The sequence below is a fragment of the Microcaecilia unicolor genome, chromosome 5 (assembly GCF_901765095.1).
Source record: "Microcaecilia unicolor chromosome 5, aMicUni1.1, whole genome shotgun sequence".
Lineage (NCBI taxonomy): Eukaryota > Metazoa > Chordata > Amphibia > Gymnophiona > Siphonopidae > Microcaecilia > Microcaecilia unicolor.
Window position 1 is genome coordinate 17,776,973 of NC_044035.1, and position 23,235 is coordinate 17,800,207.

The following is a 23,235-nucleotide window of genomic DNA, read 5'->3' on the forward strand; positions in this document are numbered from 1 at the left end:
CATGGGTGTATGCCTTCTTAAGCAAGTTGGTTTTCAGTAGTTTCCTGAAGTTAAGATGGTTATGGATAGATCTCACGGTTTTGGGCAAAGCGTTCCACATTTGTGTACTTATGTAAGAAAAGCTGGATGCATAAGTTGATTTGTATCTATGTCTACTGCAGTCTGGATAATGCAGATTTAAATAAGTTCGGGATAGGCTGGTACTGTTTCTGGGTGGTAGTTTTATGAGGTCCAACATCACTTCACCGTAAATAATCCTGTGGACAAGAGTGCAAACCTTGAAGGCAATACGTTCTTGGGTGGGAAGCCAATGCAGTTTTTCACGAAGGGGTTTGGCACTTTCAAATTTTGGTTTTCCGAATATCAGTTATGTAAGTTCACTGCTTTTTTTATTTTATGATTATGTATTTTTATGTGCAGGCGGTTTTCCTGCTGAAACACTGGCCCGTATCGGGTCTTCAACTTTGGTGCCTAATAAAGAGTTTCAACTTTTATTCTGTCTGCCTGAGAGTTGTATCTCCCTTTGCTTCTCTGGATGCCACTTACTTGCACATGGCAAGACCTGGACAACCACAACCAGGTCTTTGTGCTGGTGCGCGCTGGTATGGTGTACCGGCACTTTTTTTTCCTAGGGCCAGCTCATCTGCCTGCCCTTAGCTCCCCGACAGCCCTGCTTTCTGTTCCTGCCACCCCGTGATGCGTTTAAATCTTTTTTTTTCCTGAAGTTGCACAGCCGGCAGCGGTGTTACTGAAAGGACCAGGCTCGCCTCCTCCAGCCTTCCCTTCGTTCAGTGTCCTGCCCTCAAGGAAACAAGAAACGTCAGAGGAAGGCAGGACACTGAATGAAAGGCAGGCTGGAGGAGGCGAGCCTGGTCCTTTCACTAACACCACCGCCTCGACTTCAGGTAAAAAAAAAAGATTTAAAAGCGTTGCGGGGAGGCAGGAACGGAAAGCAGGGCTGTCGGGGAGATAAGGGCGGGCAGGTAGGGCTGGGGTTGGTAATGGAACTCAACAGGGGACAGGTGGAGGCTGGGGCGAGTTACTGGACATGTGTTATGACTGTGCCCCTGTGTCATGCTCTCATTCATCTCGCTCCCTGGTGGTCAGACCTGGTGGTCGCAATGGACTGTCTGTGGTTTTCCCGGTTCCAGAAGTCATGCCGGTCCGGATTTTCTAGCCTGCCAGTTGGTCTTGAGACTTTTTGGAACTAAGCAGTTTCCGTACCTGGTGACCTCCCTGGCTGTTTGCCTTTATTAACCACCTGGAAGCTTTCCTAGTTTGCCTTGCAACAGAGCTCTTCAGAGGTTTGTCTTCTGCAATTGATTGTTGCTGTGCTTCCTTGCTACTTTCAGTTTCTGCCTATCTCTGCCTTTGAACCTTTGCCTGAACCTGGACTTTGCTTGCCGCCTGCTTTTGAACCTTTGCCTGGACCTGGACTTTGACTTTGCTTGCCGCCTGCCTTTGAACCTTGGCCTGGATCTGGACCTTGCCTTTATTTGCCTGCTCACGGCTCTGCTGGGTTTGTGGACTATCTTCCTGCTGTCTGCTGTGGCTTCTGTTCTGGACCTGCCGCTCCAGTCCGGAGGGTACCGGTCTATCTGGGTTCCACCTTGTTCCCGGTGGGTGTTCCTCCTGCCACTGCCGCTCTTCGGCAGTAGCCCAAGGGCTCACTATCCAGTGTTTCGTGTGAAACGTGACAACATGGAGGGGAGGATAGGGGGCAAAGGGAGAATCGCTGGACAAGGAGGGCAGGGGAGACAGGAGAATCGCTGGACATGGGGGGCAGGGGAGAGAGGAGAATCGCTGGACATGGTTGGGAGTGGAGGATAGAGGCAAAGGAGAATCGCTGGACATAGATGGGAGGGGAGAGCAGAGGAGAATCGCTGGAAATGGATGGGGAGGGCAGGGGAGAGAGCAGAGTTGCTGGGCATGGATGGATGGAGGGAAGGGCAGGAGAAATGCTGGACATGGATGGAGGAGAGGGAAGATAGGAAGGAGATGCACATGGATGGAGGGTAGGGGAAGGAGGAGAAATGCTGGACATGGATGGAGTGGAGGGCAGGGAAGAGAGAAATGTTGGAGGGAAGGAAAAACAGAGGAAAGAGATGCACACGGTTGGAGGGGAAGGGAGAGGAGAAATACTGGGCATGGATGGAGGGGAGGGAAGACAGAGGAAGTAGATGCACATGGATGGAGAGGAGGGGGAGAGGAGAAATGCTGAACATGGATGGAGGGGAGGGAAGACAAGACAGAGGAGGAGATGCACATGGATTTAGTGGAGAAAGGAGAAATTCGGAACATGGATGGAGGGGAGGGGAGAGAGTTGAAATGCTGGACATGGATGGAGGGGAGGGAAGAGAGAGGAAGTGAGATGAACATGGATGGAGGGAAGGAGAGAGGAGAAATGCTGGATGTGGATAGAAAGAGGAAGGAGATGCATACTGACGAGATGAGGGAAAGGGAAAAGAGGAGAAAAACTGCACATGGATGAATAAAATAGGCAAAAGCTGGATCCACTCTATACCTCCTCCAGTCAAGTCCGAGGAGGACCCAGCTTTTACCTATGGATGTAGGACAAGAAATGAAGAAGAAAGGAGGAAAACAAAGAAATAAACGGAAAGGAAGCCATGGAAACGGAGTTAAGGGAACAGACAGAGAGCTGTAAAATCAGAGACTGGAACCAACATGATCAGAAAAACAAAGTCACCAGACAACAACGGTAGAAAAAAATCATTTTATTTTCATTTTAGTGTTTGGAAGATGTACAATCTGAGAATTTATATCTGCTGTCTTATTTTGCACTGGGTATACTAGAGCTGTAACAGCTTATAGAAATTATTTATAATGAAAAAAAATCACGTTATTTTTTTCTCCTATACTGGTATAGTATTTTCAATGATAACAGCTCTCTGGCCATATCGCTTAAAAAATGTTAAAAAGAACTGGGCCAAGAACCACTAGTAACATCCCTTTCCTTACAGTGAGCTTAATTTACCACTACCCTCTAAGGAGAAAACCAGCAGCTATGTGATCTAATATTCAGCCAGGGTGGCTACTGTATCAACCATGGTGTTTAGTACCACACTCTGCTTGCTTTATACCACTAATATATATGTCCGTGGTTCAAGTTCAAATTTATTCTAATTCATAGCTATATTTTAGCGGTTTATAGAATTAAACTTTATATAACAAACATCAACAAATGCTAGTTAGTTGCCACTGTAGACCATTCATTTAATTTAGGCCTACTACTGGGCAGGCCTAAATTAAATGGTTATTATTAGTTTAGTAGCTAAAAACTACAGTTTTAAATGGCTAGTTTACTGTGTTATCTTTGCCCCACCCCTTACCCAGCCCCTTTTTGTAAAGATTATACTTGGCGTTTCAGAGACTTAAAGGGCTCGCTGTTAGCCATATTACTTTTAAAAAATGTCCAGATAAGCAAGTAATGTGTTCGTGGGCAGGTAGCAAATGCATAACTCACTGTGAATATTGGACCTGTTTATCTTAGAAACATAGAAACATGATGGCATATAAGGGCCAAACGGCCCATCCAGTCTGCCCATCCTCAGTAACCCTTAAATTTTCCTTTTACTAAAAGAGATCCCATGTGACTGTCCCACGCTTTCTTAAATTCTAACACAGTCCTTGTCTACACTGGGAAGGCCATTCCACGCACCCACCACCCTTATCTTCTGCTACCCTATTTATAACTACCTGATCCACCAGCGCAGTTTCTCCTCCTCTCCAGATTTGTGTTGTTTTGTCTAATTTTTAAAAATCAAAATCAAAAAACAAGTTCTAATTTTTTCTACTACTCCCTGCATTGAGGATGCTATTTTTTTTTCACATCAGTTAGAAAAAAAAAAAATCCTCCTTGCAGCCTTCCTTTAATCCAAGTACAGCTTTCTGAGAGCATTTTTTCCAGCAGTCTTTGGAGGAATAATAATCACTGTGATAGTAAAGGACCCTAAACAATCAGCAACTTTACCTTCTAATTATAGACCAATAGCTTCAATACCCCTTTTGCTAAGCTTACAGAAGGTTTGGTTACTTTAAAATTGGAGCTTTACCTGGCTAATTATAATATTTTGCATGGCTCAATCTGGGTTTTCGTTCAATGTATAGTACAGAAACAGTAATTAGTTCTCTATTAGAGTTCTGTTAAGTGAAGGGCAGAGTGCTCTGCTGCTCCAATTCAATCTTTCAGCAGCATTTGATTTGGTCAATCATGCCATTTTATTACAGGTCTTAGCAGATATTGGTAATGTTTTGAAGTGGATTCAAGGCTTTCTAACAAACAGATCTTACAGGGTGAAGGTTAAAGATTATTTTTTTGTAAACATGGTTGAACCCTTGTGGTGTTCCTCAGGGTTCTCTTCCCTTTCCCCTATTTTATTTTAACATCTTTTTACGATCATTGGGGTTCATGTTGGTGAACAATGGTTTCATAGTATATAGCTATGCAGATGATATTTCTGTTATTATCCCGTGTAATTCCATCTCTGAAATTGATATTTCAAGGCTACAGTACTGTACGGCCCTAATAAGGTAACTGGATGCTTCAGCATAAATTAAAACCCAGTGCTGATAAAACTAAGTTTGTATCTATTAATAGTAAACCAGATTCTATTCATTGGCTCCCTATCAAAAACCGAATAAAATTTAAAGTCCTCACATTGCTACATGTACAACCTGATTGACCTTCCAACCAGAAACAACTCTAAATCTTCTCGAACTTATCTGACTCTACATCTTCCCAACTGCAAAGGAGTTAAATACAAAACATATTATGCATCCAGTTTCTCTGTTATGGGTAGTCAACTCTGGAACACCTTGCCAAGAACTATTCGAAGAGTCAGTAACCTTTTACCCTTCCGGAAGTTGCTAAGAACTCACCTCTTCAAGCAAGCCTACACGAATGACATGACTTAACCTAGAAATCCTACCTGGATCAGACTATAAAGACAGAACCTGGATTATGCTCCCCTACTCAATCCTCTATAAACTCATCCCTCTTCTAACCCTTACTAGTTTGCCTTACTTACAATACACTACCCATTACTCTCTCCCTCCTTCACTCCCTACCCGACTAGTCTCCTACCTCACCCATCTAATTTTCCCACATCTAATTAACTACATCTTTCACTAAATGTAAGCTGTATCCATTCCTTGTTATTTTGTAAACCTGTTATACTATGTAAGCCGCACTGAACCTGCTAATAAGTGGGAAAGCGCGGGGTATAAGTGTTACAAATAAATAAATAGTGGTTAGAGCACCAGTCTTGAAATCCAGAGGTGGCCGGTTCAAATCCCACTGCTGCTCTTTGTGATCTTGGGCAAGTCACTTAACCCTCTATTGCCTGAGGTATAAAATTAGATTGTGAGCCCTCCACGGAAAGACATACCCAGTGTACCTGAATGTAACTCACCTTAAACTACTAGTGAAAAAGGTGTGAGCAAATCCAAATAAATGTCAGGAAGTATTTTTTCACGGAGAGAGTAGTGGATGCTTGGAATGCCCTCCCGCGGGAGGTGGTGGAAATGAAAACGGTAACAGAATTCAAACACGCGTGGTATAAACATAAAGGAATCCTGTTCAGAAGGAATGGATCCTAAGGAGCTTAGCCGAGATTGGGTGGCAGAGCCGGTGGTGGGAGGCGGGGATAGTGCTGGGCAGACTTACACGGTCTGTGCCCTGAAAAGAACAGGTACAAATCAAGGTAAGGTATACACAAAAAGTAGCACATATGAGTTTTTCTTGTAGGGCAGACTGGATGGACCATGCAGGTCTTTTTCTGCCGTCATTTACTATGTAAATAAATGTTTAGGAGAAAGGCTAAGACTTTATTGTTTGAGAAGTTTGTTTTAAAAGAATCTTTATTCTGATTTGCTTGCTTGGTTACCCACTTTTAACTGTAAGGTATTAGCGGAAGGGATATAAGCTTGTATAGTAAAATGACCTGTTGTGTGGATTGTATTTTTTTCACCATATGGCACTTGTGTAGTAGCGATGGTATAACCACTAGCCATGACTAGGCACGTGCCTAGGAGAGCAGCTTCTAAGATGGCTGCTGTAAGAACCATTGAACCATCCTTTAACCTACAGGAAAAGTGGTAGGGAACTTAGAAAAATTGTGAACCACGAAGAAACACTGCTGTAGACATGGGAGTACAAAATACAGTATTATAGCACAGTCACTCACATACTCTCTTGGTCTCATACACTCAGTCTCACAGAGAGTCTGTCTCTCACACATTCTCTTTCGCACACACTCTATCTGTGTGAAACACTCTCTCTCACAGTGTCTCACATACACACTTGCACACACACACACACACTCTCACAATGTCTTTCTCACTCTCACACACAGTCTCTCACACACTCTATGTCTCACACTGTATCACATTCACTCTCTATGTGTCACACAGTCACTCACACACTCTCTTGGTCTCATACACTCAGTCTCACAGAGAGTCTGTGTTTCACACACACTCTCTCTCTCGCACACACTGTATCTGTGTGAAACACACTCTCTCTCTCTCAGTGTCTTAGATACGCACTTGCACACACACACTCATTCTCACACACACACTCGCACCCAGACTCACTCTTTCTCTCACACAGACACTCGCACATCACTCTCTCTCACACAGTCACTCACATACAGGGTTACCGTTCGTTCGGATTTCCCCGGACATGTCCTCTTTTTGAGGGCATGTCCGGGGCGTCCGGCGGATTTTGCCCGCACGCACGTTTGTCCGGATTTCTGGACAAACGTAGGCGGGCGTGCGGTGGGCAGGCGATCGGCGCCGTGGGTCTAGTCTCCCGTCCCCCCCTTCCCTTCCTTACCATGTTCCTTGGTGGTCTAGTGACGTCTTCGGGGCAGGAAAGAGCCCCCTCTTTCCTGCCCGGAGCGCTGCCTCCCTTGTCCATCATCCTTCTCGGTCTGGCTGGGGATTCAAAATGGCTGCCGAGAGTTGAAGTCTCGTGAGGCCGCTTCAACTCTCGGCGGCCATTTTGAATCCCCAGCCAGACTGAGGAGGATGCAGCAGGCAAGGGCACACAGCGCTCTGGGCAGGAAAGAGGGGGCTCTTTCCTGCCCCGAAGAGAAGACGCCACTAGACCACCAGGGCTAGATAGTAAGTGGGGGGGGGGTGGTATGTGACGGGGGGGCGCGAGGGGGTATGTGACGGGGGGCGGGGAATAGGGGGCGGAATGAGGACCCAAAAGGGGCGTGGTTGGGGGGCGTGACATGGTAACCCTACTCACACACACCAGTGTTGCCAGGTGGGCGGTTTTCCGCGACCCGCCGCGGGAAATTTTTGCCCGCGGCGGGTTGCGTTTTTTTGGGCTTGTTTTGTGTCTTTTGGGCGGTTTTTTGAGCGTTTTTTTTTGTGGCCGCGGGGGCGGGGTTAGTGACGTTTTGGGCGGGGCCGATGACAGGGGAGGTGGGGCCGATGACGGTGGGGGCGGGGTTGATGATGGCAGGGGTGGGGGTGTCAGGGGCGGGGTTTGAGTTTGGGCGGGTTTTGGGCTGGATTTGGGCTCGTTTGGGTGGGAAAAAATTTTCCACCTGGCAACCCTGACACACACTCTCTGAACCATACACACTCCGAGGAAAACCTTGCTAGCGCCCATTTCATTTGTGTCAGAAACGGGCCTTTTTTTTTTTTTTTTACTAGTGTAATATAAAAGAAAAGGGTTGGAGGTAGCGGTAGGGAACTTTTAAGCAGCTGTTTTACCTGGGAAATGACGAGAAGCGTTAAAGATTAAAATAAGTGCACAGATATTTTTACTCCATGGCGTGCCCTCCCTCCCTCCAGGCTCCTCCTCCCTTTCTTCTCTCCGCCCTCCGGCGTTTGTTTCCGGCCGGGCCACTTTCAGTGTTGCATTTTTTCATGATTCCTCGGAGATTCTCGGGGACGACGTCGTCGTCGTCACTCGGTTTCAGGTTCTCCCTCTTCTGCTGTCACTGCGCGCGAGAGCTGCCTCGCCTCCCACCCCCTTCCCTCTCCGTAATCGCGCGGCGGTGGGTGGCTCGTGGCCGCCTGCTCTCAATTTCCCGCCCCCTGCAGGCGCTCAGACTCAGCGCAGCTGCTGCCACTGACTGTTCAGTCTCTTTTCTTCCTGCTGTTGCGCGGCCTCACTTCCGGGTTGGCGGTGACTGAGCCACTGACTGAAGCTGCCGCCCGACAGCTGAACGGCAATTGGGAGCAGGCTGACGGTGGCACCGGGACTCTTTTGACAGGGCTTCTTCCGCCGTTTGCCACGTAGCCTCTATTACAAATATTAAACCGGGGCTGCCCGGAATCAGCCCTGCCTCTACCCCCCGGCCCACCGTGCGGCAGGGGGGCAACACCCCCACCAAGTAAGGCGATGGGAAGCGTTATTCTGCTTACCCTGAGGTTATGCAGTTTGCATGTGTGACTTAGAGGCATATTTTCAAAGCACTTTGGGAGGCTAAGTGCTTTGAAAATAAGCCTCTTTGTGTTCTACTCTTTTGCAGTCACAGCTATTAGTTATGCTGTCGGGCTTTATTTTTGTTTTTGTAGTGGGTGAGTGTTAATTAGGCAGCGTTACTAGTTTTAGTTTTAGCTTTTGAGGTTTACATTGCAAAGTCTCTGCCAAGAATGAATCTAGCTAGGTTCCTTTATATCGCAAATGCTATGCAAAATCTGATTCTGTATTTTCATTACTACAACTACTGCAAATCATTTCTATAGGCTTATTAGGTGTATCATTAGTATTATGCTAACATTTTGTTATATCTCTGGTACTTGAATTCCAGTGCTGTTAAATGTGGATATTTCTGATACTGTTTCAGGGTAGTTCTATTATTAGGTTTCAGTTCATCTCATTTATTGTATTTATGTTTATTCTTGGTTATTTTACTATTGTTATGCTATTAACAAAATTGTTAGTTTTTTGTTAAAACTGTACCTGCTGTACACCGCCTTGAGTGAATCTTTTCATAAAGGTGGTTAATAAATCCCAATAAATAAATTACTACATTGGACACAAGCTGCCGTTGCAAGTTATATATTGGGTCAGTTTTTATGGCTTTAGGTTGGATGTGATTGCATTGACCTTCGTTGGCTTTGTCTTACTTCGCAATCCTATTCCAGTGTGAAACAGAGGGCTTTCTTCAGGGCTATCAGATGAAACGAATCTGTTTTAAAGTTGTGTGATACTATTTATTTATTTGTAACATTTGTAGCCCACATTTTCCCACCTATTTGTAGGCTTAATGTGGCTTACATAGTACCAGAGAGGCATTTGTAGACTCCGGTGTGAACAAATACAAAGTGGTGATGTGGTAAGATAAAGTTCGTGTGGCACAGCCACATTAGGGCATCATATAATGGAGAAGTTGTGTTATGTCCTTTATGTACTTTAGTTTTGTTGTGTTGCAGAGATCAGGCATTCATGTTGGTTTTTAGTGTTTTCCGGAAGTTTAGGTGATCATACATAGTTTTCAAGGCTTTTGGTAATGCATTCCACAGTTGTGTGCTTACGTAGGAAAAACTGGATACGTAGGTTGATTTGTATTTGAGTCCTTTGCAACTTGGGTAGTGCAGATTTAGGTACGTTCGTGTTGATTCAGATGTGTTTCTAGTTGTTAGGTCAATCAAGTCTGTCCTGTATCCCGGGGCTTCGCCGTAGATGATTTTGTGAACCAGAGTGCAGATTTTGAAAGCAATGCATTCTTTGATCGGGAGTCAGTGTAGTTTTTCACGGAGGGGTTTTGCGCTCTCAAATCGGGTTTTTCCAAAGATAAGCCTGGCTGCCGTGTTTTGAGCGGTCTGAAGTTTCTTTAAGGTTTGTTCTTTACATCCCACATAAATTCCATTGCAGTAGTCTACATGGCTTAGTACCATTGATTGTACCAGGTTGCAAAATGTTTCCCTCGGGAAGAATTGCTTCACACGTTTGAGCTTCCACATTGAGTGGAACATTTTCTTTGTCGTGGATATCACTTGGCTCTCTAGTGTTAGGTAGCGGTCCATTGTAATGCTGAGGATTTTCGGCTGTCTGAGATAGGGAGGGTGTAATCTGGGGTGTTGATTATGGGGTTGTCCACGCTGTGTTGATCCTACATGACTTCTGATATTATTGTAGCAGCACTTCTTCAAGCCATTATTTAATCTGCTACGGGGTGGTGGTGGTGTCAGGGGAACTAGGAGTAGGGGAAGATACTACAAGTGGAATCTGTCCAGTAGCAGGTGATATCATGCAGGAGTTGGAGGTGGGGTATAGTGAAGGTAAGAAGAGGTCTGGCTAAAGAGGTTTAATTGACAGGAGACGGCGTCACATGACAAGGCCGAAGGTGTAGCTGCCATCTGGATACCCTCAAACCAAAGCAAACTATTTGTCCACACTGAGCCGTGCTTAGTCAGGCCTTATTTCTGATAAGCGTTTACTATTGTTTTGGGTAACTCAGTATGGCATCAGGTTCCGCCTACTGGCTTCAGGCCATATAATGGGCCAAGCACCCTCCTGCTGTTTCCTGTCAATTAAACCTCCTTGGGTCTAGCTTGGTCTAAGGTAAAGAGAGAGAGAGTGTGTGTGTAGGGAAGGGGGTGGGCGTGGTGGTGATCTTGAGTGCCACATTGGAATTCAGGAAAAAGGAATGGAGGGGGGGGGGGGGGTTGAGAGATTCGGGACTTGGAGAAACAGAACAAAGCCGCCTTTACTACTGAAAACCTAAGCCGGCTCGGAGCAGGTTTTAGAATAGTGAGAAATCCTCTCTTCAAACACCCTAACACCTGCTCCGAGCTGGTGTTAGGTTTTCAGTGGTAAAGGCAGCTTTGTTTTGTGCACTGTTCTCTCAGCATTGGGAGGGAATAGGAAATGACCTCATTAACATATATTTGACTATATTTGCTTGCTATTTGCACTAATCTTTGGTGCGCACATTGTCTCCTGCGCTACAGCCCAGTGAGCATTCTGTGCTTATTAACGCCAGCACTAGTCTGGTGCTAATTGCCTCTAGCGCTGGCGTTACACTTTGAACATCAGCTTGTTGGCATCTTAGTTTGAACCCCTCCCTAAGCTCAATCTCCACCCCCCCCCCCCCCCCCCCCAAGCAGGTTCAACCTCAAGTTCTCTCTGTACCTTCTCCAGGGTGGACAGCTCCCAGGTTTTTCTTCTCACCCTCCCTGTCCTCCAAGATTCGCCTGTGTCATCTTTGAAAAATTGATCATATTACACCATATTTAAAAGATCATTGGCTACTGCTCTGTTGCCACGTTCAACATAGACATCTTTTACTGACATTTTGCGCCAGCTCGGAGCAGGCGTTAGGGTGGTTGAAGAGAGGATTTCTCACTATTCTTTCTTTAAAATCTGCTGGTTTTCATTTCTTTTGGAAGTAGAAGAAAGCCTTTGCAAGACTTGTAAGCACTGGTACTAAGAAATTTATTTATTCAAAACTTAATATACTGCTGTAGCTGACAAACGGATTATAGTGGTTTACAAACAAATTCACCCTCCTCTCACCTACCCACACCTATCCTGTTAGACTATCAATGAAATGCTTTGATGTCCCCATGCATACCTCCTACCCACCCCCCACCCTGCTAGACTGTCAATGAGATGGTTGAATGTTTCACTTATATATACTATCAGCTACTACATTTGCTTATTTCCGATCTGACGAAGAAGGGCAACCTTCGAAAGCTAATCAAGAAATGTCCAATAAAAAAGGTATCATCTTATTTTCTTTTCCATGTTTTATTTTGTTTGATCTCTATTACTAAACAAATTCAAAAGCATAAGATATGATAGAAAAGAACTCATACACACAAATAAAATCAGATAAAAGCCGTAGTGACAACTGTCATACATACCTGCCATCTGCCAGGCACTCGTCCTCAACAGAACCGCCTCACTCGATGGAATATGCCTTTTGGAATAACCGTGCTTTTAATAGTGCTTTAAATCTTTTAAAATTGCATTTGCCGTGTATAGCTAATGTTGCGGAATTCCAAAGATGTGGGGCATCAAAGAAAAAAATGCACTGTGACATGTAGTTTCAAGTTGGGCAGATTGAGGCCCAGGTAGGACCATACAATGATCGTTAATGGATCGAAGAATACGAGCTGAGGAATGTGGTATTGTTAGTGAAGAAAGATATAATGGAGTGCCCCGTCTAACGGCTTTAAAGGCCAAAAACAGCACTTTGAATTGAATACAAAAGTTTACCAGGAACCAGTGGTGGTCTTTCAAAGCAGGTGAAACATGATCAGATTTCCTGAGACGACATAAAAGACGAATAGCTGTGTTCTGTAACGACAGGAGTCGCTTAAGTATTGAGTTAGAAGTCCCTAAGTAGATAATGTTGCAGTAATCTAAGTGAGACAAAAAGAGGGAAAAGATTAAAGAATGAAATGTCATGATCAAATACAGAATGGACCGTTTGTAACTGGTGTAAAAGAAAAAAACCTGAGATTTGCACGAAGAAGAGATTTGAGGCTCAAATGAAAGAAATGTGCGTGAGTCCGAGGAAGCCTGAAAGCGAAAGAACAGATTGGCGCCTGTTTCCTGTGCTCAAATGTAAGCCTTCCAAGTTAATAGATAAATTAAAAATTGAAAAGCTTATATTCAAAGCTGCACAAAACAGGTGCTAAATGTGTGCTTCTCTTTCAGGCTTGCCTGGCGCATGTGCACAAGGGCTGAACTTACTGCAAAACTCTTCTATGCATGCGCCAAGCATGTTCACCCCCCCCCCCCCCCCCCCCCAGCTTTTGCTTTTACAGCATGCATATAATTTGAATACCTGGTGGTATGGGTTCTGTGCTGTTGGCTTTACTGCAGGAATTCTGAGCATTGGCCTGTGAATGAGGCTGCAGGGGGAGAGGAGGGGTGTTGAGCAAGAGGAGAGAGAAATTGTGTGTGTGTGGGGGGGGGGGGGGGTGTCGGGCCTGGGGCAGGGATGATCCATGCCTTTATGTTAGGGGAATTCTACACAAAACAGTTGCAAATGAACCTTTTTCGGAGATGGGAAGGCAGTAGAACTAGAGGACATGAATTGAGGTTGAAGGGGGGCAGACTCAGGACTAGTGTCAGGAAGTATTTTTTCATGGAGAGGGTGGTGGTGGAGATGAAAACGGTAATGGAATTCAAACATGCGTGGGATAAACACAAAGGAATCCTGTTTAGAAGGAATGGTTCCGTAGAATCTTAGCGGAGTTTGGGTGGTGACGCCGGTAATTGGGGAAACAAAACGGGAGCTGGGCAGAGTTCTACGGTTTATGCCCTGATCGTGACTCAATAGATGGGGATAGGCTGGAGTGTAAATTTTAAGGGGCTTCGACATTATGATCTGTGCCCTGAGAATGGCAAGGACAAATCAAACTTGGGCATACATATAAAGTATCTTCTTGGGCAGACAGGATGGACTGTACAGGTCTTTATCTGCTGTCATTTACTATGTTACTAAATAGAGACTGTACACTTTTAGCAGGAAGTTTCAAAATGTTGGGTGTGTTGAAGTTTGTCTCTTGTGGATAAAACAAAGGTCTGCAACAGGTTGGAAACTTGAGATGAAAAATAAAATTAGGAATGATCTAATTAAAGCTCAAGGAGTGGCCAAAATGGAAGTACAATAGAAAATGGGCAGGTCGTGCATTTGGAGCACAGAAATCTAAAGCAGCAGTATATACATGATGAGGGAAAGTGAAGAATTAATGTTTATGAACCAGGAGGGAGAGATTGGGGTGACCCTATCCAACAATCTTAAGGTAGCAAAAAAGTATGACAAGGCAGTAGTGAGGACTATATAAAAAAAAAAAAAAGCTTGGGTAAACAGATGGTCATCTGTGGTGCTTATCTGTTCCGTTCTCTTTAATAAGTCCTGCAAAATGAGACTTTGAGGCCTAAGTGTGCATACCCAAGGGAGGAAGGGGGATACCGCAAGGGACTACTGATCTACCACAAACAAGAAAGAAAGTCTTAAAGACAGGAGGGCAGACTGCCAGTAGCATAAGTAGCAGACTGCCCATGGGTGGGAATATTGTGGGATATAAATGCTATAAATAAATAAGGAAATGGAGTGGATACACGGAACAGCTTTCCAGTGCGGGTTATAAACAGTAAGTGAATTCAGGAAAGCCTGTGGGGAGAGAGAGAGGATGGAACCTCTGGAGGAATGATAGAATTGTTAACAAAGTATAAAACATACCTTTTTCTTTTATGTTTTTAACTGTTACTCAAAGGTACTGATTATATTTCAGACAAAGTTTATACTGTAATTTAAAATGCAGTGTGCAGAATTCCATAGCAGACTAAAATAATGCATTTTGCATCTGGGCAGCCTCCAAATACTTCATTGTTTTTACATTATTTTCTAATTTGCCAGTAGTTAGTATCCCATCCAGTGTCTGATCAGGCTTTCTTCTCGTTCAATTGCCCTGCCTGCACCCTAATTCTTCTAATTAAGAGCTCTTATAATTTGCCCGTCTCCTCTTAATGGCATTGCATTTAATACCATTAGCTTTTTGTTGTTAGCTATTTACTCATCTCTTTGTAGGCTTGGAGGCATATTTTCAAAGCACTTAGACTTGCAAACTTCCATAGTAACCTATAGAACTTTGTAAGTCTAAGTGCTTTGAAAATGAACCCTGTAGTGTACTTTCCTCTTGTGTTCACTCGTAGCATTCTTATGTTTCAATATTTTTATTAAGTTTTCAACAGGATACGGGAAACAGAAACAAACCTTGATACTAGTCTCTTCATGTTCAAGTGTACAGCGCTGCGTACGTCTAGTAGCGCTATAGAAATGATAAGTAGTAGTAGTAGTCTTTGGGAATCCGGAATCTTGCTACTCTTTCGGATTCCGGAATCTTGCTACTCTTTGTCCTTATACCTTATTTGTCCTGTTTGTCTGTCTTGATTAGATTGTAAGCTCTGTCGAGCAGGTACTGTCTGTTCATATTCAAGTGTACAGCGCTGCGTACGTCTAGTAGCGCTATAGAAATGATAAGTAGTAGTAGTAGAGTAGCAATCCAAGGGAATGTGGAGAGCCTGGGCTCTTATGACCCTCCACAAGATATCAGTAGGCAGAGCAAAACAGTCCGAAATATAACCTCAGTCCTCCCCATAGCATTTTTTTCATTATTTTTTAAAATTAAATTATATATATTATACAACTCAGAGCAATAATACAAGAAATTGGAAATGCCACATAATGAAATGTTCAAAGTTATCCATAACTGAAATATATTCAACACTTTCGTCCACTATATATTAGGTAAATTAGATCCAAGAAAGGAAAAATAATACTTAACATTGTATTTAGGAAGTAATTAGTAAATTAATGCTACCCAGGTAGCCTACTCCAAGCTGTCTTACAGTGTACATCTGTGCCTAGACCATAACATTAACCTCTTCTTTAGACAGCAAAAAATCTTCTAACTGCTTGGGGTCAAAGAATTGAAATTGTTTAGACTGAAATATACAGCATATATAAGGAAATTTAAGTACAAAATTTGCACCTAATGCCAAAGTCCTTGGGCGCAAAACTAAAAAGGCTTTACGCCTTTTCTGTGTTTCTCTAGATAAATCTGGATAAATTCTTATTTTAGACCCCAAGAATAGAGAATCCAAATGATGAAAGGAAAGTCTCAGTACTGCATCTCGATCCATCTCCAGGGCAAAGGAAACCACTACAGTATTTCTCTGAGTAATTACCTCTAATGAGGTTTCCAAAAAAGATGTGAGGTTCATAGCATCTCCTACTTGGGTTTCAGATGTTCCAGGCAAAGATTTTACGTTAATCTGTAAATACTGCGCCTGAGTTATAGGAGGCAGAGAGTCCCCAGCCATACCTAGTATTTCAACCAAGTATTTTTTAACCATCTCTGTAGGTGTAATTAAAGGTGATCTAGGAAAATTCGTCAGCCTCCAATTAAGCCTCCTAGATTGATTTTCTAAGTATTCTAAACGGCGAAAGGTAAAGTTTCTTTCTTTAATTGAGACCTGTCCCACAGATTCTAAGTTTTGAATTTTCTGATCTAAAAGTTTCAATTCAGAGGATTGTCGAGCAGTCGCCTGTGCCTGGATAATGGCTGCTTCAGACAATACCTTAATTTCACTAGTGGTTTTAGTTATCAATACTTGTAAAGAAGATTGAATGTTAAATGTCAGGTCCCAGAGTGACTCCATTGTCACTACGGCTAGTTTTGCTATGGTCCCCAAAGAGAAAACAGGAAGGGGAGCATCAGTAGACTGTTTCAGAGTACTCGCTATCTGTGATGGCAATATTTGTATTGCTAGTTGTTCTTCCAGCCTGGTGCTCCTAGCCGTTTCTCCCAGCGTGGGCGGGTTCCCTCCCTGCATAGTCAGGTCCCCTACATTCGGAGCCTGTGCTGCCAGACTTGACTCCGCGCTGTCCCTTCCTGGCTAGGGGGGGAGCTGCACGTTGGACGGGGCACAAGGAAACCCCGTTGACACTGCTGGCCAGTGCTGAGGCGCCAGCTCCAATGGCAGGAGAAGAGGCCGCTAACCTGAACTGATCCAAGGTCGTCTGGTGGTGGTTGGGTCCCGGTGGAGGTTGAGGGATTCTCCCGCACCTTCCCCCTCCTTTTCCCCATTGTCTGCGGGGGTCCGGAGCCTCTCCCAACAGCGCTTCAATCAGGTAACTGGGCAAGTCTGGTGCGATTAAACGCTATTCCGCCATCTTGGATCCTTCCCCCACAGCATTTTTATATAATCTGCTTTGTGCCTTTCGATAGGAAAAGGTTAAATATCAAAGAAATATTTCCTGTCCTTTACATTCTCCATTCCAGCCTCAGACTTGCTGAATCAGGCCCAATTTTGCTAATGTCAGATATGTAACTGGATCTGCTTCACTTAAATTGCTGCAGCAGTAGCAATAAGTTATGGTTTAGTTTCCTGTGCCCAGAGTTGTCTAGTTGGAAGGGAAGGAGTTCCTTTTATCCCTTTATTTCAGTTCTCTAAAGATTTTTGGAACTTCGATCCATTTTCTGCGCAGTGCTGAATGTCTTAGAGATGTGCAAATGAAACAAATATTAGTATAGTGGGTAAAGGCATTGCTTTTTTTGCTTAATACTTTTTCTTAACAAACATGACCTTTTATGTGCATGTGTGTGTTTTCTTTTGTAATTTGCTTAGTTTTAAGTAGAATATAAATAATACTAGCCTTTGAGCCCGTAAAAATGGGCTATTATAGGAAGGGGGGGTTGAAAGGCCCGCCCCCGCTGCCGAGTTCGCCGCTGCCCCTCCCTCTCCGAATTCGGGCCCCCCCCCCCCCCCCGAGCCGTCACCATCCACCTTCCACCCGGCCGGGCCCTCGCTCCGCTATTGAAACAGCGAGGGTCTGGGAACGCAGCACTGAGCTCTGCTGAGCTGCCGACGTCGGCCTTCGTTCTTCTTCTCTGCCTGTCCCGCCCTCGTGTGACGTAACGTCGTCGAGACGTCAGACTCACAGAAGCAGAAGCCTGCGCGGCCACATTGATGATCTGCAAGGGCCGACTTCTACATGGAATGTTGCTAGTGGAATAGCAACATTCCATGTAGAATCTCAAATAGTAGCAACAGTGGAGGAGTGGCCTAGTGGTTAGGGTGGTGGACTTTGGTCCTGGGGAACTGAGGAACTGAGTTCCATTCCCACTTCAGGCACAGGCAGCTCCTTGTGACTCTGGGCAAGTCAGTTAACCCTCCATTGCCCCATGTAAGCCGCATTGAGCCTGCCTTGCGTGGGAAAGCGCAGGGTACAAATGTAACAAAAATAAAATAGATACTATTGGAGATTCTACATGGACTGTTGCTACTACTGGAGATTCTACATGGAATGTTGCTATTCCACTAGCAACATTCCATGTAGAAGGCTGCGCAGGCTTCTGCTTCTGTGAGTCTGACGTCCTGCACGTACAGAAGCCTGCGCAGCCTTCTACATGGAATGTTGCTAGTGGAATAGCAACATTCCATTTAGAATCTCAAATAGTAGCAACAGTGGAGGAGTGGCCTAGCGACAGTGGAGGAGTGGCCTAGTGGTTAGAGTGGTGGACTTTGGTCCTGGGGAACTGAGGAACTGAGTTTGATTCCCACTTCAGGCACAGGCAGCTCCTTGTGACTCTGGGCAAATCACTTAACCCTCCATTGCCCCATGTAAGCCGCATTGAATGAGTGGGAAAGCGTGGGGTATAAATGTAACAAACAAAAAAAATATGCTAAACATGTAAGTAGCAGTCATCACAACATTGCTTTAGACTAGGAAGGAAAAAGGCCTCAAAGAGCTCCAGGACATAATCAATCCTCTAGAGCTAAACAGATCAATAAGATCAACTCTTCATCATTGGCCACCAAAAAAACCTTCCGGAATTGCAATAAATTGTATGGCCATAACCAATCTCTGTATTCTTAATTTGCACACACATTTTTTTAATCTTTAAATATCTTATACTGATAATGCTAGTTGGCTATTAAAGTGCAAGGTAAAGGCAAAAAACAGGCAAAAATATGCAATCGCTTGGCTGCTCTGCCCATGCTCTACCGGCTGATTCTCCGACTATTTTACGGGGGATTAGAGAATTCAAGTGAACTGCAATGAGCAGCTCATTTGCATTCCCTTTCCTTGATGCATTGCCGTTCCCTACCGATTCGCTATGGAATCGGTAAGGGAAGGGCTCTTTACGTGGGGTTAGTGCATCTGCCCCTCAGTCTCATACTTTATTTTCCTTTAATATCACTATGATCATGTAACCTGTCTCCTCAAGTAATTTCATTGTTCCCTTTTAGCTTCTACAGAGAGAGTTCAAGCTTCACTTATACACCTATAGATCCATTAACTCTTCCTTTCCTCACTACCTATCATCTTTATTCATGCACTGTGTCATCTGACAAGTCTCTTATCTGTTCCTTTCTTCTCTGTCTACTCCTTATTCCGTGCTTTCCTCCTTGCTACACTGTGTGTCATGCTCCCCTGGGCATCTGCAGTCTAAAAATGCACCTTTTTGGGTTGTTTCTTTATAATAAATAGTCTTATAGGCTTTATCTGTTCTTTTGATTAGACTGTAAGCTGGACTGAGCAGGCAGGGGCTGTCTCTAATGTACCTAGTGTACCTGAGTGTAACTCACGTTGACCTTGAGTTACTTCTGAAAAAAGTATGAGCTAGACCTAAATAAATAATGGGTATTTGTATAGTGCTGCATACGTCTAATAGTGCTTTAGAAATTAGCAGTACCATTTTAGGAAGCTTGGAATTAGATAATGTTGTGGTAAAAAGCTTTGTTTCTGTTCAAATCCGCGCAAGCATGCAATATTAGTTCACCACCATCAAATGGGTTTGATTATAATATGATTTTGTGCTGGCTTAGGCTGTAAAACTAGAGAATGAGATGGATGCATTAAAGTGAAATTTGAATCCCTTGAAGTACTGGCATGTAATTAATGCGAATGGTACATATAGGAACATGACAACAGGTAAGATCCAAACGATCCATTCTGCCCATCCTCAGCATTTGCTGTCTCTTTCCCTAAGAGTTTCCATGTGCCTGTCCCATGCTTTCTTAAATTTAGACACAGTCCTTGTCTTCACCACCTCCACGCTATTCCATGCGACCACCACCCTTTCCGTTAAAAAGTATTTCCTTAGATTACTCCTGAGCCTTTAACGTCTTAACTTCATCTTATGCCCTCTCATACTTTTTAAAATGTCTCTATCATATCCTCTCTCTCCCACCTTTCTTCCAGAGTCTACATATTGAGGTCTATAAGTCTGTCCTCATATGCTTTGACAGACACCACTGACCAATTTTGTATCTGCCCTCTGGACTGACTCCATCTGCTTATATATTCTCGTAGCTGCGGACTCCAGAATTGCATCTTTATTTATTTATTTATTTGTGGCATTTATACCCCGCTCGTTCCCACTCGATAGCAGGTTCAGTGCGGCTTACAAAGTATGGTACAGAGTATCGCAGAGATAATGCAAAGTATGGAACAAAGTATCACAAAGATGACATAATTATATAGAGTAGGACATTAGTAATAGATGTGGGGAAAGGATTGGAGTATGGATGATACTAGTGGTGTGGAGTTAGGTTTGAGAGTTAGGACGGGTCATTTGGATAGGCTTGTTTGAAGAGGTAAGTCTTCAGCAGTTTTCGGAAGGGTAGGTGTTAGTGGTTTTCGGATGTGTCGAGGTATGGCGTTCCAGAGTTGGCTGCCTATGACAGAGAAGTTGGATGCGTAGTAGGTTTTGTATTTAAGGCCTTTGCAGTTAGGGAGTTGAAGATTGAGATATGTTCGAGAAGATTTGGTCCAGTTCCTGGCTGGAAGATCGATCAGGTCGGACATGTAGCTTGGAGATTCGCCATTGAGGATCTTGTGGATCATTGTGTGGGCTTTGAAGTTTATGCATTCTTTGATGGGGCGCCAATGAAGTTTTTTCTGTAGTGGTGGTGTGCTTTCGAATTGTGATTTGCCAAAGGTGAGCTAGCTACTGTGTTTTGGGCGGTTTGGAGCTTTTTCATGATTTGGGCTTTGCATCCTATGAAGATGCTGTTGCAGTAGTCGGCATGGGTGAGCACTGTGGATTGTACTAGATTGTGGAAAGTTTTCTGTGGGAGGAATGGTTTCACTCTTTTCAGTATCCACATCATGTTGAACATCTTCTTCGTCATGGTTTTTGCATGAGATTCTAAAGATAGGTGTTTGTCTAGTGTTACTCCTAGGATTTTTAGATTGTCAGATATTGGGACGGTGGTTGGGAGCTGAGTAGCATGTTGTGATGAAAGGATTAAACATTGAGTTTTTTTCTTTATGCATTTTCATCTTGAAGGCGTTGGCCCAGGCTGCTAGGATTTAGAATATAGTATTCTAAATGGGGCCTTGCCAGAGACTTATACAAGGGCACTATCACCTCTTTTTTTCTTGCTGGCCATTCCTCTCCCTGTGCTCCCCAGCATCCTTCTGGCTTTTACCATTGCTTTTTCTACCCCTTTGATCACCTTGAGATCATCAGATAACAATGGGTGTGAAAGAAACCTTTCTGTAAACTGAGTTCAATAAACGCAGGTCAGTTCCTTTAGAGGGGCATTAAAGTAATGGAGAGTAGCTTTTTATATAGTAATTCCAGGTTAGTTTTCACAAGAATCAATCCTGTATATTCAAAGGGTAGCACATTTAGATTTCAGTTTTAGAGATTTGTTCAATAAACCTAAAATCCAGTACTTTGCTTTGAAAGAGCTTCTTGAACGAATGAAACATTTGTCAGTATGTGAAGGTCATGTTGGTGGTTTAGTATCAGGTTAATGACGTATTTCCCTACAGCAGAGCAATATCTCTTCAAAAACAATATAGTTCTTGGAACTGTGCAGTCCCCACCCCTCTCTTTCACACTGCACAGCAGCTATTGAAAAAGAAACTCCCAGTAGAAGTAGACAAAACTGCCTTGGGAGCTGTGTAACTGTCTTTTTTTTTTTTTTTTTGCTATTGGTTATTCTTTGTCTTGTAGGAGCATTCATTCCAGAGAGCATGAATATTTCAGATACAAATCCATTGTATCTAAGGGAGGAGTGGCCTAGTGGTTAGAGCACTGGTCTTGCAATCCAGAGGTGGCCGGTTCAAATCCCACTGCTGCTCTTTGTGATCTTGGGCAACTCACTTAACCCTCCACTGCCTCAGGTACAAACTTAGATTGTGAGCCCTCCAGGGACAGAGAAATATCCAGTGTACCCGAATGTAACTCACCTTGAGCTACTACTGAAAATGTGTGAGCAAAATCCAAATAAATAAATACTAGTTTTAGATTCTGTTGCTACTATTGGAAATTCTAGGTGGAATGTTAATGTTGCTATTCCACTAGCAACATTCCACGTAGAAGCCTGCCCTTGCAGATCAGCAACGCGGCTGTGCGGGCTTCTATTTCTGTGAGTCTGACGTCCTGTACGTACATGCAGGAGGTCAAACTCACATAAACAGAAGCCTGCGCAGCCGCATTGCTCATCTGCAAGGGCAGGCTTCTACGTGGAATGTTGCTAGTGGAGGAGTGGCCTAGCGGTTAGAGCACCAGTCTTGCAATCTAGAGGTGGCCGGTTCAAATCCCACTGCTGCTCCTTGTGATCTTGGGCAAGTCACTTAACCCTCCATTGCCTCAGGTACAAACTTAGATTGTGAGCCCTCCTGGAACAGAGAAATATCCAGAGTGCCTGAATGTAACTCACCTTGTGGTACTACTGAAAAAGGGGTGAGCAAAGTCTAAATAAATATTTGAGATTCCACATGGAACATTGCTACTATTTAGGGTTACCATATGGCTCCAGAAAAAGGAGGACAGATTGAGCCAGCTGGGTTTTACTTCCATTGCTTGAAAGCAATGGAAGTAAAACCCGGCTGGCTCAATCCGTCCTCCTTTTTCTGGAGCCATATGGTAACAAGCAATGGAAGTAAAACCCTGCTGGCTCAATCCGTCCTCCTTTTTCTGGAGCCATATGGTAACCCTACTACTATTGGAGATTCTACATGGAATGTTGTTATAGTAGAGGAGTGGCCTAGTGGTTAGAGCACTGGTCTTGCAATCCAGAGGTGGCTGCTTCAAATCCCACTGCTGTTCCTTGTGATCTTGGGCAACTCACTTAACCCTCCATTGCCTCAGGTACAAATTTAGATTGTGAGCCCTCCTGGGACAGAGAAATATCCAGAGTACCTGAATGTAACTCACCTTGAGCTACTACTGAAAAAGGTGTGAGTAAAATTTAAATAAATAATAAATTTACACTTTTGTTTTGTTTCAGAGGACAAATGACGCTGGCTGCACATACTATAGCAGTACATGTTTATCCACTGCTTTGTTAACATAATGTTTAAGCACCTTTCTGACTTCATTTGCAACTTTCTTTAAACTAATCCCTTATTTTCTTAATCCTGTTACTCTATATGTTCCATCTTTGCTTACACCCTATTCTGTCTGTCAAAATGTTTTATTGTGTATTGTGTTGACATTGTAATGTAGTGTACTATGCCGTACTTTGTATTGTTGTTTGAATATTTTTACTGCTGTAATTGTCTATTACTTGGAGGAGTGGCCTAGTAGTTAGGGTGGTGGACTTTGGTCCTGAGGAGCTGAGTTCAATTCCCACTTCAGGCACAGGCAGCTCCTTGTGACTCTGGGCAAGTCACTTAACCCTCCATTGCCCCATGTAAGCCGCATTGAGCCTGCCATGAGTGGGAAAGCGCAGGGTACAAATGTAACAAAAATAAAATAGAT

General features: G+C 43.9%; 1 protein-coding gene across 2 annotated transcripts in view; it reads left to right on the forward strand.

Moving 5' to 3' along the window:
- The first annotated feature begins 8,141 nt into the window (after positions 1–8,141).
- The window catches only part of CCDC186 (coiled-coil domain containing 186), a 193,935-nt gene continuing 178,841 nt past the window's right edge, over positions 8,142–23,235 (forward strand). For both annotated transcript variants that reach the window (XM_030202692.1, XM_030202693.1), the window contains exon 1: positions 8,142–8,372. The gene's annotated coding sequence lies outside the window, so the exon portion shown is untranslated. The remainder of the gene's footprint in view (positions 8,373–23,235) is intronic.